Below are 15,052 nucleotides of genomic sequence, written 5' to 3'. Positions count from 1 at the left end.
CACCAGAACTGATTGTATAAATTCAGATAAAACCACTATTTCATAAGAGCATTTCTGTATTTAAGGTACTTGGTTCACTTTCACAAACATATTCTATTCCTTTATTTATGAGACCACAGCAAATCCACAAGATCTTTCTTTTCATGCAATTCTACATTTAAGATTTGGACAACAAGCTCTCCCACCCTATATCCAAAAAGATACCCTAATTTGTCAACTGACACCAGAGTGGCAGAGCAACGAGCCGTGCACATCTTAATTACAAATGTCTACTAGAGCTTTTTGCAACAAAGGATTACCAGGTCACTATTTCCTAGGTTGAAAAACAACAACCACCACCAAAAAAACCCAAACAGAACAAAAAACCAAAACCAACAAACCCCACCAAACTGTTTCTATGTCCCTGGCACATATATATTTAATGTTTTAGCCTCAATACTTCAAACTTCAATTGAAGTCACTACTGAATGTTTTATTAGAAAACTTGTTGATAGATTTCTGACAAGTGACATGGAATACTTTAAAAGTTAACAGTGGATAAAAAACCAAAACCAACCTACCTTTATAATTACAGTCTTAGAAACTACCAGCAAAATGAACTGGAATTAAATGCGAATGCTGTCCTGAGCATCCACTCATGCTATAACCTTTACATAATACAAATCTACTTAGCTTGAAGAACAGAATATGTGTACAAGATTGTGCCCTCTTTCCAGTAAAAAAATAAAGTAAAAATTTCTTGTTCCTCTCACTATTTCATGTATTCCAGAGGGCACAATCTAAATTGTATGTTAATGGTGCATACACAACTTGCAGGTTTGCCTCTAATCCAGACAATACAATCCCTCAAATACTTGCTAAAAACTTTGAAATATTCCTTGATGGAATCTAGGTAAGAATCAGCATTTCATTTACAGAATTTGGACAATGAAAACAACATCCTTCTGTTCCAGTTTGCAGCTCATCAGCAATAGGAAATTACAGAAACCACCCCCATCCTTCAGCTGACTACCAGACTTCAGGTGTACCTTCTCCAGAAGGTACCACTCCCACAAGTAGTGGCAATTGAAGAGAAAAATGCCTCTAGCCTTTCACCACTATGGGCCTCCCAAATATTGTTCTCCCCAATTCCACTGGCTGATGGGACAGCTAACCAGCTTCAGCCAAGTGCAGACAGGTTGTTTTTACTCCCTGTAACAGGCAACCCTCAGCTAAAACCTCTCGGTTCCAGGTGAATGGGATTAAAGCAGTCAGGCGATTTCATCACTGGCAGAGCTGTAGGAGTGGTAAGCTCCACTCAGGAGGCTGTGATTAAGGGCTAGGTACAGCACTGCATCCAGCACAGCTATTTGCAATGATGGACTAAGGTTCTCCATGTGAAAAAATAGCTGGGTTCATCAAGATTAAGAAAAAACAAACAAAAAAGCCAACCTCCTCCCCCCCAACCTCTTTTTGGTTTATCTGCAAAGCTTACCTCATTATGGATTTTATTGACATATGCCTCCTGACCCCCCAAAACCATACACAGGAACTGTCAAACAGTATTTACCAAGTTTTCACAAAGAGCTGAAGTAAACACATTTCACTTAAACAAACAAAACAAACAACACCCACTCATGCTTACAGATATCAGTAGTTTTTAATTTAGAAGTTTAATCATGAAACGGATCCTTGAAATTAACAGTGAATTTAATACCTTGGAACAATGAGAAAAGAATAAAAGAAGAATCAGTAAACAAAGACTTAAATCAAGCAGGAGGGTCTACTCTAACCTACCAAATTAACAAGAAGTACACTATCCCACAGGACAAGTCAGAAAAGAAGTTACAGCTACGCTTTTAATCAGAATCTGCATAACCTGAAAAAGCATCAGGAGGAAGAAAAAAAAAAAAGGAATCTTCATTATCCTGTAGTGGGACCAATAACTTCCACTGGAGTAATAAAGGGGAATTACCTGGATGGACCTATCTTGCTACAATGTCAAGAAAAAGTTCCACAACGCCAGATCACCCACCCACTAGTACAGAGATTTAATCAGGATCAAAACAGAACACACAATTGCACTTATGTCAAGTTTGACAGAGCACACTGGCTATACTAAATCACATTTTTAAACAATTCACATGGACACACTCCTTCAAATACAGCTCCCTGCACATAAATGATTCTTTCCTGTGTAACAGGCAAGAGCGGGATAACCTACACTCTACTCTTCTCCCTGCCACTTATAAAAGGGAGCCATAACCCTAATTTTTCATGGATCGGCTCAGAGCGTAAAGTGTGAGGTTTTCTGTTCTATCCAAAACTATTCTTTCTAATAATTGTGTATTACAATATCCATACCAACATTCAGTTTCCCTTAAAATCTTCCTTAGCTCTTGGCTTCAATCACTCCTGAAAGCAAAATCCACACCAGGAGCCCTTTACCACAGTTACACCAGCACACCACATACTGCCAGCACACTCCTCAGAGACATAAAACCAAATCTTAATATGGATCCGAGAACAAGTTGTATCAGTAAATTATACATTAACACAGCTAGGATACTGTCAGGGATGCTATTCTTCCTACTTAAGATAGCTATGTCAGGAAAAGTCTGTAGTAGAAGCAATTTTGAATGTACGAGTTCTCTTGCCCACTGACTTCTGGCTAATGGAAACCCCAAAAATATGTTTAGCTTGGTAATAAAAACTCTCAAACCCTGTTTACCAACTTCAGGGTGGCAGAAAAATAAGTATTTTCTTAATGACAGGGAAGGGGGGAGGGATGTCAGCCTTGCAAATTCTAAGCCATAATACAATTACTCCTGGGGCAGGGAGGGGAAGAAATAAAAAATCCCAAAGAGAAACACATAGAAAATAACAGGTTCCTTTCAGCCTGAACAATTCAGAAGTCATCTTGTTCTGGACAAAATAAAGCAAGAAACTGGAATACTGTACTAACAACATGACCACACCACACACCCACAAAAAGAACATAAAACAACCAAAGCTTTAAATAGGCCCTGAAATAGGCAATACACAAAAAAGAAAGGAAAGACAACTAGGGCATGCGAAACGCTAACATATTCTACTCTGGCTGCAAAAAATACTCCTGTGGAATTAAATTTTTGGAAGACACTCTTCTCTGAAAAAACTATTTTTTTAAAAACATGATCCATATTTTTGTTTGCAAGTAACCCAGCTCCCATCATATACTCTTTTGCCTAGTAAAATATTCTGTGAACACACACACACACAAAAAAGGCTGACTTACTATCAGTAACCTACTGTCAAGAAGTATTACCAAGTTTACTGTAATTATACTACCAGGTTTACTGTCATTACCTGAGGTTGATCACAGTAACCTGGCTCCACAAACCAGAAGTATTTCTAGTAACTTGCCTATTAACGAAGTCAGACCTGGGAGTTTTGTCTACAAAAGAACTCCATCGCTACTGTTAGTAATGGAATGGAGTGATTCAATAGTGAACACTCTTTTGTTGTTGTTTTAAACCAAGAGTGTTACTACACACATAGTAAAAGCACTGTTTCCAATAACCAAGAAAAGAATATGATTCTTCTTTGAGGCAAATAGACATTTTCAATGAAAAGCAATACTTTTTTCCAGTAACTATGAAAGCATCCAGTTGGTGTTGCAGAACTCAATCTGTGAATTAACTCAGCCATGTGCTAGCAAACGTACAGTGAGCCTGCATTGAGAAAACTGTACCTTCATTAAATAGGTTTGATACATCTTGGTATTTCTGCTAATTGAAACTTCTGCTTTCTTAGAATTATGAGGATATCTCACTTCTTTGGACCGCTTTCCAACCAACTTTTGATATACTTCAATAAAGTTCAAATTCATAATTCTGCCTATCAGTAGTATTCGTAACGCTACATTTACTATATATGATTTTTCTCCACTTTCCTTCAGCAGGGATGTCCCAAAGCAATGAAATTTGGGCAACAGAATATTCTGCTTTAACAGTTTTGAGCTTAAATTCAAAAAGTACTATGTTATCATAAATGGTGAAATGAAATGAAGGTATTTAGCAGCAATATGCAGCCTGTACACATTGATCAGCATGGTGGATAAGGTACTAAGCAATTCTAGCATGTACACATGAAACATCCATATAATGCAAGCATAATATTTTCCACAGGAGTGTTCCAGTCATCACTGATTTTGTCACATAAAACCAAAGAGATGCATTTCTATCAATGACAACAGAATACAGAAGGACCTTATTAAAGCCACTCAGTACAGATAGATGACATAAAAAGACAACAGATAACAGAGATCCCAGAGCACTCCGTGCTTCCAAAATTAATCATGGGTAACCCCTCAAAAACAGTGATCTTGAATGCTTTCTTCTCCATTTTGCAAGTGTCTAAAGTATGCATTGTGTCAGACCAACCGAACAGTGTCTTGTCATTACTGTCTGCAACTGGCAAAGCCGTAAGCAACAGCAGTCTAGATCTGCAGACTCATGAATACTAACCTAACAAAGCTTACCTGTGGAAAATTTCTAGGAATAGAAGTTCAAGAAATAAAACCAAGTCTGACATAACCAGGTAAAAATCCATTTCCACATAAAATGAAATTATTCATCCCAAAAGAAACAAACAAACAAAACAATATGGCTAACTTCAGGAACTAGTAAGAAAAGAGATGACTAGCAAGTAAGTTTTCACAGCTAAAGTAAATAAATATACATTAATGAACAAGTATAGAGCAAATGGCCATTTATTCAACGCGTTTAATGTTTATAATAATTTAAAGCCAGTTTTGCTACAGTTGTAAACATTAGAAAACCACCATCTAGCAAGAATTAAAGAATTTGCCTGTACTCAACAGAGCTGATTAAAACTGAATGGGCTACTCTGCTTCTTTGCAGGACTAAAATTATCTCTCTCTCTCTCTCTCTGGTTAACTTCTTTTGCCTTTTACAATACTTACAATTTAAAAAAAAAAAATTGAAAGCACACAGGTTGGAAGACTTCAAGGAGGAGGTGCAATCTTAGGAACTACACTGAAGTTAAAGTATGCATTTCATCAGTTTTGGGGTTTGTTTTTTTCTTATGAAGGTATGACACTTGCTGAGGAACATTTCCCAGCAGCAGCCAAGAAACAGTGACAGCAGTGTGAAAGTTATAAAGCTTCATCTTAAAACCTACCTTTTGTTTAAAGCTAACTAAAGTAATACTCCTTTTCAGAATTACACTTGTGATAATTTCTATTTATTTCACTGAAGTGAAATCTTGTACTGCTTGGTATCTTAACAGACACAGTTCAGGACTGAAGTTAGGCTGCATGAAAACAACTTCCATAGGAATTTCCTTTATACTTGCGTCTAGCCACAGCCATAAACATTCTATATATAGCTTACATTAAGAAGGCAGCTAACGAGAAACTATGTTAATACAGCAGAAGCCTCGCTAATTTATTGCAACCCAGCATGAACATTTTAGCTGAGGGTAAAAGGTCTGGAGCGGTGTACAGTTACTTGTATCTTTAGGGTAGGGCAGAAACACTAGTGTTTAAAAAAAACAGTAATTTCACTGAGGACAGAACACAGATTTACATATGCAATTTTTTCCCCTTACTTTCAATTTCATTATGTTATTATTCATAACACTGACACTGTCAGTTATCTACTAGAAAATGATACATTCTAAACAGAATATTTGCATGTTGACCTGTTTTTTTTTCAGGAGTAGTTCTAGCTGCACTGTGTTAAAAGTGGCATTTAATACAACTTAAGCTGCTCCATCTCATACTTCGGGTTCAGCTGCCAAATACAGTACAACAGGTCTTCAAAGGAAAACAGAACTTAAGTTTATACTTGCACATTTAGGGGCAGGCAGATTAACATGGAAGGGAAAGGCCATAAGCACAACTACGGTCCACTACCTCCCACTTTCAAAGCTGAGCCCACCTCAGAAGCATTTGGTGGTATCCAATTCTCTCATTTACCTTTCACACATATCTTACCACCTGCACTTACAAAATAGAGAACATAGTACATAGTGATGGACAGCCTCACAAGGAAGGACAGGTGGTAATATCAGTTTGCCTTACAAGGCCCCAGCTTACATTTAATTAAAAAAAGTGTACTTAGACAACAGAAAATCATAATAAAGGTTTCAATATACAAACAATATTAAAGTTTACTTAGTTTGGGGGGTGGGAAGAAATTAATTTCTATAGATCCAGGCATTAGTAGCTGGGATGTCATAAACACATACCTGATCTACAAACACATGTTAAAATGGCTTAAACCACAAATCTTGATACTGGAGTAAGAGATCTCAGCATATCAAAACTGCAAAAGCGATGTTAGTTTATTCAATGTGTTTCAGTTGCTGTTGATTTCACAGTAAGAATGATGAGACCTCAAACTTGACTTCTCCAGCAGAACGAGCATTCCAAATGTGTAATTTCATAGGAAAAAGCCTGTGCAATTTTAGGTTTTACTAATTAATTATTTCTTAAAATTAATTTTTAAGTGTGAGAAATTACTAGCAGAACAAATAGCTCCATTATCAAGGCATCTTCACCTAAATCCTCCCTTCTTTTCTCTTATCCTGCCTCTTGGGTAACCAGAAGGAAGTAGGCTAACTGTTCCTAGTAATTTTGAGTTCTACCAATTGTGTTCTATAATTCATCAGATTATTTACTGAAGGCAGCCTTGTGGACAGGACTCTTCCTGTGATGGTCAACATCCTCCAGGAAAATATTGTATCTGTTTAGTTTTTGTTCACTTCTAACCATGCTCATGGTCGCTCCTCTCTCCCCTCCTTCCCTGCTCCCCACTGTCACCCCTTTCCCCTTACTCACCTTTCTCAGAAGAGCAGCAGACAGAGGGAGATGTGGCTGCCATTAACTACCTGATTCATCAGAGCTGATCCACCCTCTGACCAGCATCCACGGAGAAGCCATTTCGCACAAATCCCAGCACATTTTTCCCATTCTGCACCATCTCTCCTTACCAAGGTTCCTGCCTCACTAAAAACCTCCATTCCTCATCTCCTGCAGTCCAACTTCCAAATGCCCTCTTGACTCTTGATTTTTTATGTAGCAACAATACCCTAAACATCCTGAAGTTGTACAAGGTACAACAGTGAAGAAGTGTAAGAGCCATCATATATATGTCGGTGAGCAGAAGCACACAGAGTAGTTAAGACTGGATACGCACACACGCAAAATATAGCCCAGATGTGAGAGAAATTCCAGCTGGACTCGAATTTGTAAGCAAGGATACAACAACAGTTACAGTTTGTTTCACTCTATCTTTGCATTTTCATGCAAATACAATCATCCTGAGTACAGCTGCTGGCACAGAATTACTAATGGCGCTCACATAAATTGCAGTAATGAAGAAGCTTGCTCCACTACAAAGCAGTGAAGGCATAAGCAAGCTCTTAGTAAAAAAATCCCAAAACCTTGAGAAGCTCCCACACAACTAATTAAAATACCTTATCCAAAAAACACTCAAAAAATAGTTACCACACCAATAGAAAACTATAGTATAAAACCCACCAAATTAGATTGCAGTCTCAGAAGAAAATTGGCGTAAATTGCTTAAAACTAATTTTACAAATTTGCACCGATATTAATGGCATAAATTTATCAGTCTATATTATATCTACGTGCAAATTTTTTGTTATAAACAAGATTATTGTTAACTCAGATTTTAGTTACATCAGACACTGCATGTCCAGTTGTGCCTAACCATAACAAAAACCATACAGGAATTAAACAGTTAAGTCACTAAATAGCTCATCAATTGACATCCAAGATGTTTTGGTGAAGCATGGAGAAGCATAGGCTGACTTCGGTTTAAAAGTTAACTCCTTATAGGCAACCACTGAATGAAACACAGATGAGATACTAAATAGTTCAACTATCTCCCCATATGTTTTAGTATATGAAACGACAGATTACGAAAAATGACACACTGCGATGCTTACCAAACTGAGATTTTTATTACTATTTCAATTTTGTACAAAACAACATAAGGCAGGAAGCCAGCAAAGAGGGTTTAGAAAAGATATCTGTCACTTCAAAAACCACTAGCAATATTAATTGCTATTTAATAGTCTAAGGAATCAAGAGTTTATCAGACAAAGAAATACTTCCAATTTCTCTCCTCTGAAGCTAAAAAAACACCAAACTTGTTTAGTACAAATTAACCCCACTATTAAAAACATAAATCTAAATAAAGGGGAAAAAAGGCTAAAGGAAATGTATAAAGGCAGATAGGCTCAAGTTTTGAAAGTTTAATTTTAAACCTGAGATCGTGTTGGCAGAGGGGAAAAAAGATTTCAAATACAGACTTTGTAAGCTATCTTTTAAAGTATGATGACACAAAAAATTTTTTTTCAGATAAAGGGACAGAAGGAGTGGGAGACTAGAGGAACCAAGCAGAGGCCAACATCTTGTCATGAAATTCCCAGGGTCTGCCTTAATAGTAAGAATACAATGTGTGACCCAGATAACAAGAGTAGCATCAAGGATTTAGTTTAGCAAAGCTGTAAAGCTGTCTAAAACGGGTTACAAGTCATTGATTAGCAAACAGTTGTTCTAAGACTTGCATGAACGTCTTTTCCAACATGAGTCAGCATCCACCCACAGTCCAAAACATAAAGATCCTTTACCTATGTAAAACAAACAATGTGATCCATGGTTATTCCTTCAGTTATACACATAAGCATACGCTTATGTATATAATCAGCAAATGTACCAATCACCACATGTTTAGTAACAAGAACTGCCATTAAATTATTTTCCTACATTATTGTTGACAGTCATATTTCAGCCTGCTATTTTCTGTATGTCGTGGTACTCAAAAGTTCAGATTATTTAATATTTACATGATCACATATTCCACTCCAGTGAGAAGAAAGCAAGCTTACAATTTTATCCTTGAGAAAGTTCTAAGTTAAATGAATAAAAGTGGACATTTTACTAAGACTATATTGGTATCCTGAGTAAAGGACACTATTTTTACATATATTGGGAAAAATGTTTTTGATTTACTCAAACAAATTGCAAACACACTTAACTATCCAGTCATGAATAGTCACAAACGCAATGAAGAGAGGTGATTTTTTTTTCTTTGTGCAGTTTCAATATGTCTAATGCAACAATTTTTTTAAAAAGGGATACTGAGTCTATCTAAATGTTACATGTACTTTTTCTGACAATTTTTTTTAAATCCAGCTGAAGCTTTGTATCCTTCTGAAATAAAGAATTTAAAGCTCTGGAGTTCTAAGTGTTGAAGGTTCCATTTGTTACAAAATGCTAACTAGAAATGATTTAGAGTCACGTACTTAAAGCACCACACATTTTTGAAAAGGTTGTAAAACAGAAGCTCATGTTATTCAGAACCAGTCTGTCAGCTTCACAGTCATAAATTTTTGCACTTGAAGTACTGATTTTATTCAAAATATTGTTTGAATTATATCTCATTAGTGTCTTCCAAATGACAAATACAAAGAAAAACACTCTTTTGGGCAGGATAGCATTAGCAAAACCCTTCTGAGTACAGCTTAAATCAAGACTATTTTGAATGCTTTCCCTATAGCACCTTCTTGCCTTTCCACAATCTGTGCTGAGGCTCCCACAGGCTAGTTGAGACAGCAAAGCAACAAAACCTAAGTGACATGATGAGCACGAAGCAGATCCACTACTTTACATAAAGTTTTGGTCAGAATGAAGTACAAGCTATAGTCTAGGAAAAAAACATGTAAGAGTAGGGAGACAGAGGAGGAAGGGTCCATCAACAAAATGAGGCTGAACAGTTTCACAGCATGTACTTAACGCTGCCTTTGGGAATATCTTCCATAAGGTAAAACACAAACACTAACAACTATGTATGCAATTCAACTTCACCAACTACTCATAAGACTTGGAAATCTAATTCTCACACATGAGAAGCCTTCTCATCTGTGCTTAGATTTACAGCACGGACCATCTGCCTCCAACTGCTGAAAGGCGTATCTTCTCAAAACTGTGTGTGTTGTATCTTCACCCAAGCTAAAAATCTTCCGGCATTGTACAGAATAGCTTAGATAATGGGGTTTATGACTATGCCCGGTAACGTCCTTGAATTTCAAACAAACTCTCAAACAAATAGAAGATTACAAAGTAGGCCACTTTTTTATCTCAGAAGTAAGGTGTTCAGCCTGTGAGCATACTCTTACACAGCTATTGTGGCAGAAAGACAGAAATTGGGGCTTGTTATTTAAAGACAGAGTTGTAAAGTACCAGCAACAAAGAGAGGAAAATGGTACGAGTAAAGCTGCAAAAAGAAATAAAGTATCTTGCCTATATATGCCACAAAGTTGGAAATAACTGATGGTCTATAAATAGTTTGAAAGTCATTTGTAAGCTAGATTGTTTTCATCCCAGCTGAAGCACATCTAAATTATTTGTGGCTTGCCAAGTTGTTTTTAAGCAGACAGAACAATCACAGTTGCAATTCCTTGTGCATAGGACAGGATGGAAAAATGCCCCTCGCAGAGTGTTTGCTGCCTCACAGAATACAGTATTTTGCTTCTTTTGTTTTGTCTGATTACTTGCAGCTTCAAGAAGTCTGCGCTTACAGAGCTAACTTTATAAATACACAGAACAAACTTTGAGGACCATAAAATTCTAAACAGCTGTTAAACTGGTTCTGGATAAGTGAATGTGATGGACACGTAATACAGAAAAGCAGAGGGAGTAATATATCCTTGAAGGTAAAACATACTAGATAAAAAACAGACAACTATTTCCTCCACAAGGAAAAAAAGAGGGAGGAAACAGGCATCCAACAGGTCAGAGGAAAAGAGAAGCCTACCTGCAAAGAGTTTAACACACAAGTTTCCTAGATACAAAGCTTAAATTATACCATCTCCTATATGGAAAAAATAGTCTTGAAAACATTACTTCTACCTCCCACTTACGAATAAATTCCTTTATTACTCCTCTGAATGGCTCTTAATATCTAGCAGTCTTCACAGGTTATGGTGATCCATCAATCTCTGTCTCACTAAGCATAGAACAGACAGACAACAGCTTGATTTGGACTGGAGAAGAGTTGCAAATGATTTAAGGGAAAGTATTATAAAACCCCTCTCTCACATTATGGAATATTTTTCAATGGAGGATTTTAGGGGAAAAAAAAGCTTTTAAACCAAAACAAAACCAACAACAAAACCCTCAATCACCAGGAAAGATATGGTCAGTTCTTGCTTCATAGCTCAGGGAGTGAGACTGAATGCCACTCAAGAGCACTTCCAGCCCTTCATTTTTAATAACAGTTTCCTTACAGCTGCAGTCACGCACACTCAGAACTGCTTTCACCGCCACTAAATATTTGCAAATAGAAGTAAAATCCAAAGTTAAGAAAACAAGGCACTGACATTGAGCATTGTGCCATTTCTATTCCAAGAATCAATCATATATAAATTCAAAGGGAAAGATTTTTTTTTACGGGCAAGTTGCACAAAGAAGCCAACTCATCCTTAAAGATTAGAGTATCTGGAAATGAGTATGGATTTTACAGAAAACACACTTGCTTGGGATCTAGCTGTGCTCCTTCAAAGACATTAAGCACACTTTCAAAAAAGGTTGCTTGTGATTACATACTAGAAGTAAATCAGGAATCTGATACATAATTGCTGACTGTAGGTCAGTCGATTTTTTTCCCAAGTGCACAGTTTCAGCAAGCCAAGGGGAATTTTCATTAACTTAGCCCTATTCACCCTCCCCCAAGCTACTGAAGCCCTCGGTTGAAGAGGAAGCAGACAAAAGCTTTAGCAGCCCATAGTCAGAGCACAGTATTAGACACAGGTGCCTTAATTCTCCTCTTTTCACACATTAAGTTCTAACCACTTGGTGACATGATCACTGTTTTTAGCAAACATTCACATTTTAGATAGCTATATCTATACCCTATACACATAAGTAATTTTAAGTAAAACCTGAATTATGGAAATGCAGAAATTAATTCCGGAATTAACTCCTTTTAATGACATTATTGATCCATTTCTTTTTCTCAAGTTACACAAGAGATTTTAAATGGCATGCTTTGGTAAATTATTTCTTTTAACCTGAAACTATGTTTAATTACATCTCCTGCTCTGTATTTTCAAAGATATTAATAGAATGAATCTCCAGCTAATCAATATGAAATTAGCTGATTATATCAACAATAGCTGTTCTTTTCTATAAAAAAAGACTTGTTTTTCCCCAGACCTCCAGCAGTACCCACACAAACAACCTAGATCCAGCTTCAAGCAGAAGGAGTTGCAATATCAGAAGATCAATCAAATTGCAGCTTACAAGTGTCCATTTCCAGGACATGCAATATCTGCATGTAAAATTAGTCAAGACAGGTGATTTTAGAAAGCAGGTGAGATACTTATTTGACAACAATATAACACTGACACACACAATTTCTTTAGCACACATTAAAGAACAGCTATTTTCAAACTAAACTATCTGTTGCTAAAGACATGCAATTTTTTATGTGAGTGTTCAAAGAACTAGTGAGTCCAGGAAAGGAATTTCTGGGATAAAATGAAGACAGTTGACCTTAATAAAAGTTTTGCTGTTGACTTTCCTGGGGCTAGAATTTCATTCCTAGACTTCATGCAACCAAAACATTCATTTTTTTTCTGAAATAAATAAGGATTAAGTTGAACTTTATAGCAAGAACAGATTAAATTCACAGAGCTAGGTAGAGTTAAATCTTATGTCTACAGCAAATCATTCCCTTCCCTCCTCCACAAATGAGTATAACACAGCTTCCTGGCAAGAGCAGTTCTTCTGGGTGAAGTCTCAAAAATCTAAATTTCTACATACGATGTGGAAAGAACAAAACAAACACCCCTTGCCCCCCCAATCTATGCATATACCAATAAAAAGCCAATAGTATTTTCTCCACTGGAGTAAGTATTTTGCTTTAGAAGTCCCGACTAATTTTCCCAGCAGTTCTGTTGATGATTCTGTCTGCTTGCTTCATTTTACTAAAACGATTTTGTTTCTTGAACAACACGTACATGCACTATCAGCATTTTACACTGTTTGGAGCAGATACATGTATGAATAGTTTTCTATATCTCCCACTTTTTTGAACTTTAGGTGTGGCTATATTTCCAAGATAAAAACAGCCACACTGAGTAAGTGTATATAGGAGATTTTAAAATCACACATGTAAGACTGTGAAGAGCATTTATAGCAATAAAACTAAGAAAGTCTGGTCAAAAAATATTTCTTCTTATAGAGTTGAATGTTCTGTAGGAAGAAAAAGGCTTTTTTTAATATACAAATTTTTTGTAATTGATACTCTACACTAGCCAGACTGAAGGGACTGTGATGTCAAATGCCAATACTCAATACACATGACCTAAACCAACCTTATTTCCTGTGCATTACAGGAAATCCCAGGCCAGAGCCCAGACATAAGCTGAAGTCTTTGGGAGTTGCTGCATAATAAAACTAATAATAAAATCCTTTTAAACTTAGACACCAAGAAGTCAGTCAATAAATTTTAACAAAATAAAATCCAGCAATCCAGAGACAAGTAGTCTAGCTCAGTTTATCATAGGCAATAATACACCTTTTTGGACTGCTCTTTCACAGAGTAGCAAGACCTGCTCTATGCCCCAATTTGTTGTAACCTTACCAAACTTCACTCTGTAAATCCCACATCCCCAAAGTCACAAGTGGAGAGGACTCCCCTACCTGAAAAAATCTGCCCAAGCTCTCCTCACAGAATCAACAATAAGGTACCAAGATCAGTTTCAGTACACAGAAGTTTCTTCTATTATAGTCTCAATCCCTCAATGATCCAGTCAACTGGGAACAGAAATTAATTAGCAGCCAACATTTGCCCTAGACTGACCTCTGAGACCAATTCATTCCTCTGTCCATCTCACTTATAAATTCTCAGAGGTGAGAGAAGGGGAAATGAGGCCCTGAAGACTTCAGGTTTTTTATACTGTGGAAAGGTCTTTTATATTTCAAGTCTCTCATGAAATGAAACTGAGACAGTATAATTGTGCTTCTTGAACTTCTGCATTTAGTACTTGAAGCAATACTCTTGTCCCTTTCTTTGCCACCACCTTCCACAGTAGTCATGCAAATACTTAACACATGCTATACTGGTTACTGATATGGAATTCCTGGGATGACTTGCAGCTCTCTGCCCTTCCATTTGCCTATAAGAGAAACCCTTTGACTCCAATAGCTGTCCAGTGAAAGAGCAAGATGCTTCACTTCTCTTCCCCATCATGCTGCAGTCACCACCAAACTGAAGTACCTTTGCCCCAAAACACAACACAGGCCTGATCTCTTTTCCCCTGCATCAAGAGGGAAAAGAGATAATCCTTTCTTTTAGATATCACTATACCACGACTTCTATACTGACCAGACGGTACCCTGGCACAAATCTTTGGTACAAATCTTCTTCCTCCAGCATTTTTACCAGGCTAGTGACGTCTCCCTTCCCTATACGGACACGCATCTATCCATTCCTGTCTCTCAGCAGATGAAGCCTTCTCTCCTCCAGCACCCCACTACGTTCATTATAAAACCAGGAGCCCTTTCTTCCACCATTCATCCCTTAGGCCAGGCTCTCACAGGGGTGTCGCTGCCCTACAGAGGGGAGGGATTGTGCCTGGAGCACAACCTGGCCCGGTGCCCCCGTGGCTTCCCTTTTCCCCCTGTCAGAAGACAACTCCTCCCCACTGCCGTCGCTCCCGTCAGAGGCAGCTCGCCCCCCGTCCCGAGAAAGGAGACCCCTCTGGCCCTTCCGAGGGCGCCTCCCGAGCACGAGCCCAACGCTCCGCTTTCCCGCGCCAGCCCCAGGCCCACCGAGCCCCCCCTCACAGACCTGTGGATCCAGCCGTCTTGTCCACCCCCCCCCCACCGGTCCGGGCCTGCACGCGATGTACGTCACTTCCGCTTGACGCAGCGCGTCACTTCCCACAGGGCAACCGCAGCTCTAGAGCGCGGAGGAGCGCGCGGGAAAGGCACCGGGCGAGGGAGCGCGCGAGCGTCGGGGGCGGGGCC

At 38.1% G+C, this 15,052-nt stretch overlaps 1 protein-coding gene across 1 annotated transcript in view; it reads right to left on the bottom strand.

The window, feature by feature from the left end:
* Window positions 1–14,929, bottom strand: part of UBE2V2 (ubiquitin-conjugating enzyme E2 variant 2) — a 29,035-nt gene extending 14,106 nt beyond the window's left edge. Inside the window, exon 1 of the mRNA XM_009707469.1 lies at window positions 14,874–14,929. The gene's annotated coding sequence lies outside the window, so the exon portion shown is untranslated. The remainder of the gene's footprint in view (window positions 1–14,873) is intronic.
* Between the last annotated feature and the right edge of the window lie 123 nt (window positions 14,930–15,052).

This window comes from Cariama cristata, unplaced genomic scaffold, assembly GCF_000690535.1.
Source record: "Cariama cristata isolate BGI_N322 unplaced genomic scaffold, ASM69053v1 scaffold11019, whole genome shotgun sequence".
In the NCBI taxonomy this organism is placed as follows: Eukaryota; Metazoa; Chordata; class Aves; order Cariamiformes; family Cariamidae; genus Cariama; species Cariama cristata.
The sequence above is the reverse complement of the archived record's forward strand: the minus strand, read 5'-3'. Positions and strand labels throughout refer to the sequence as shown.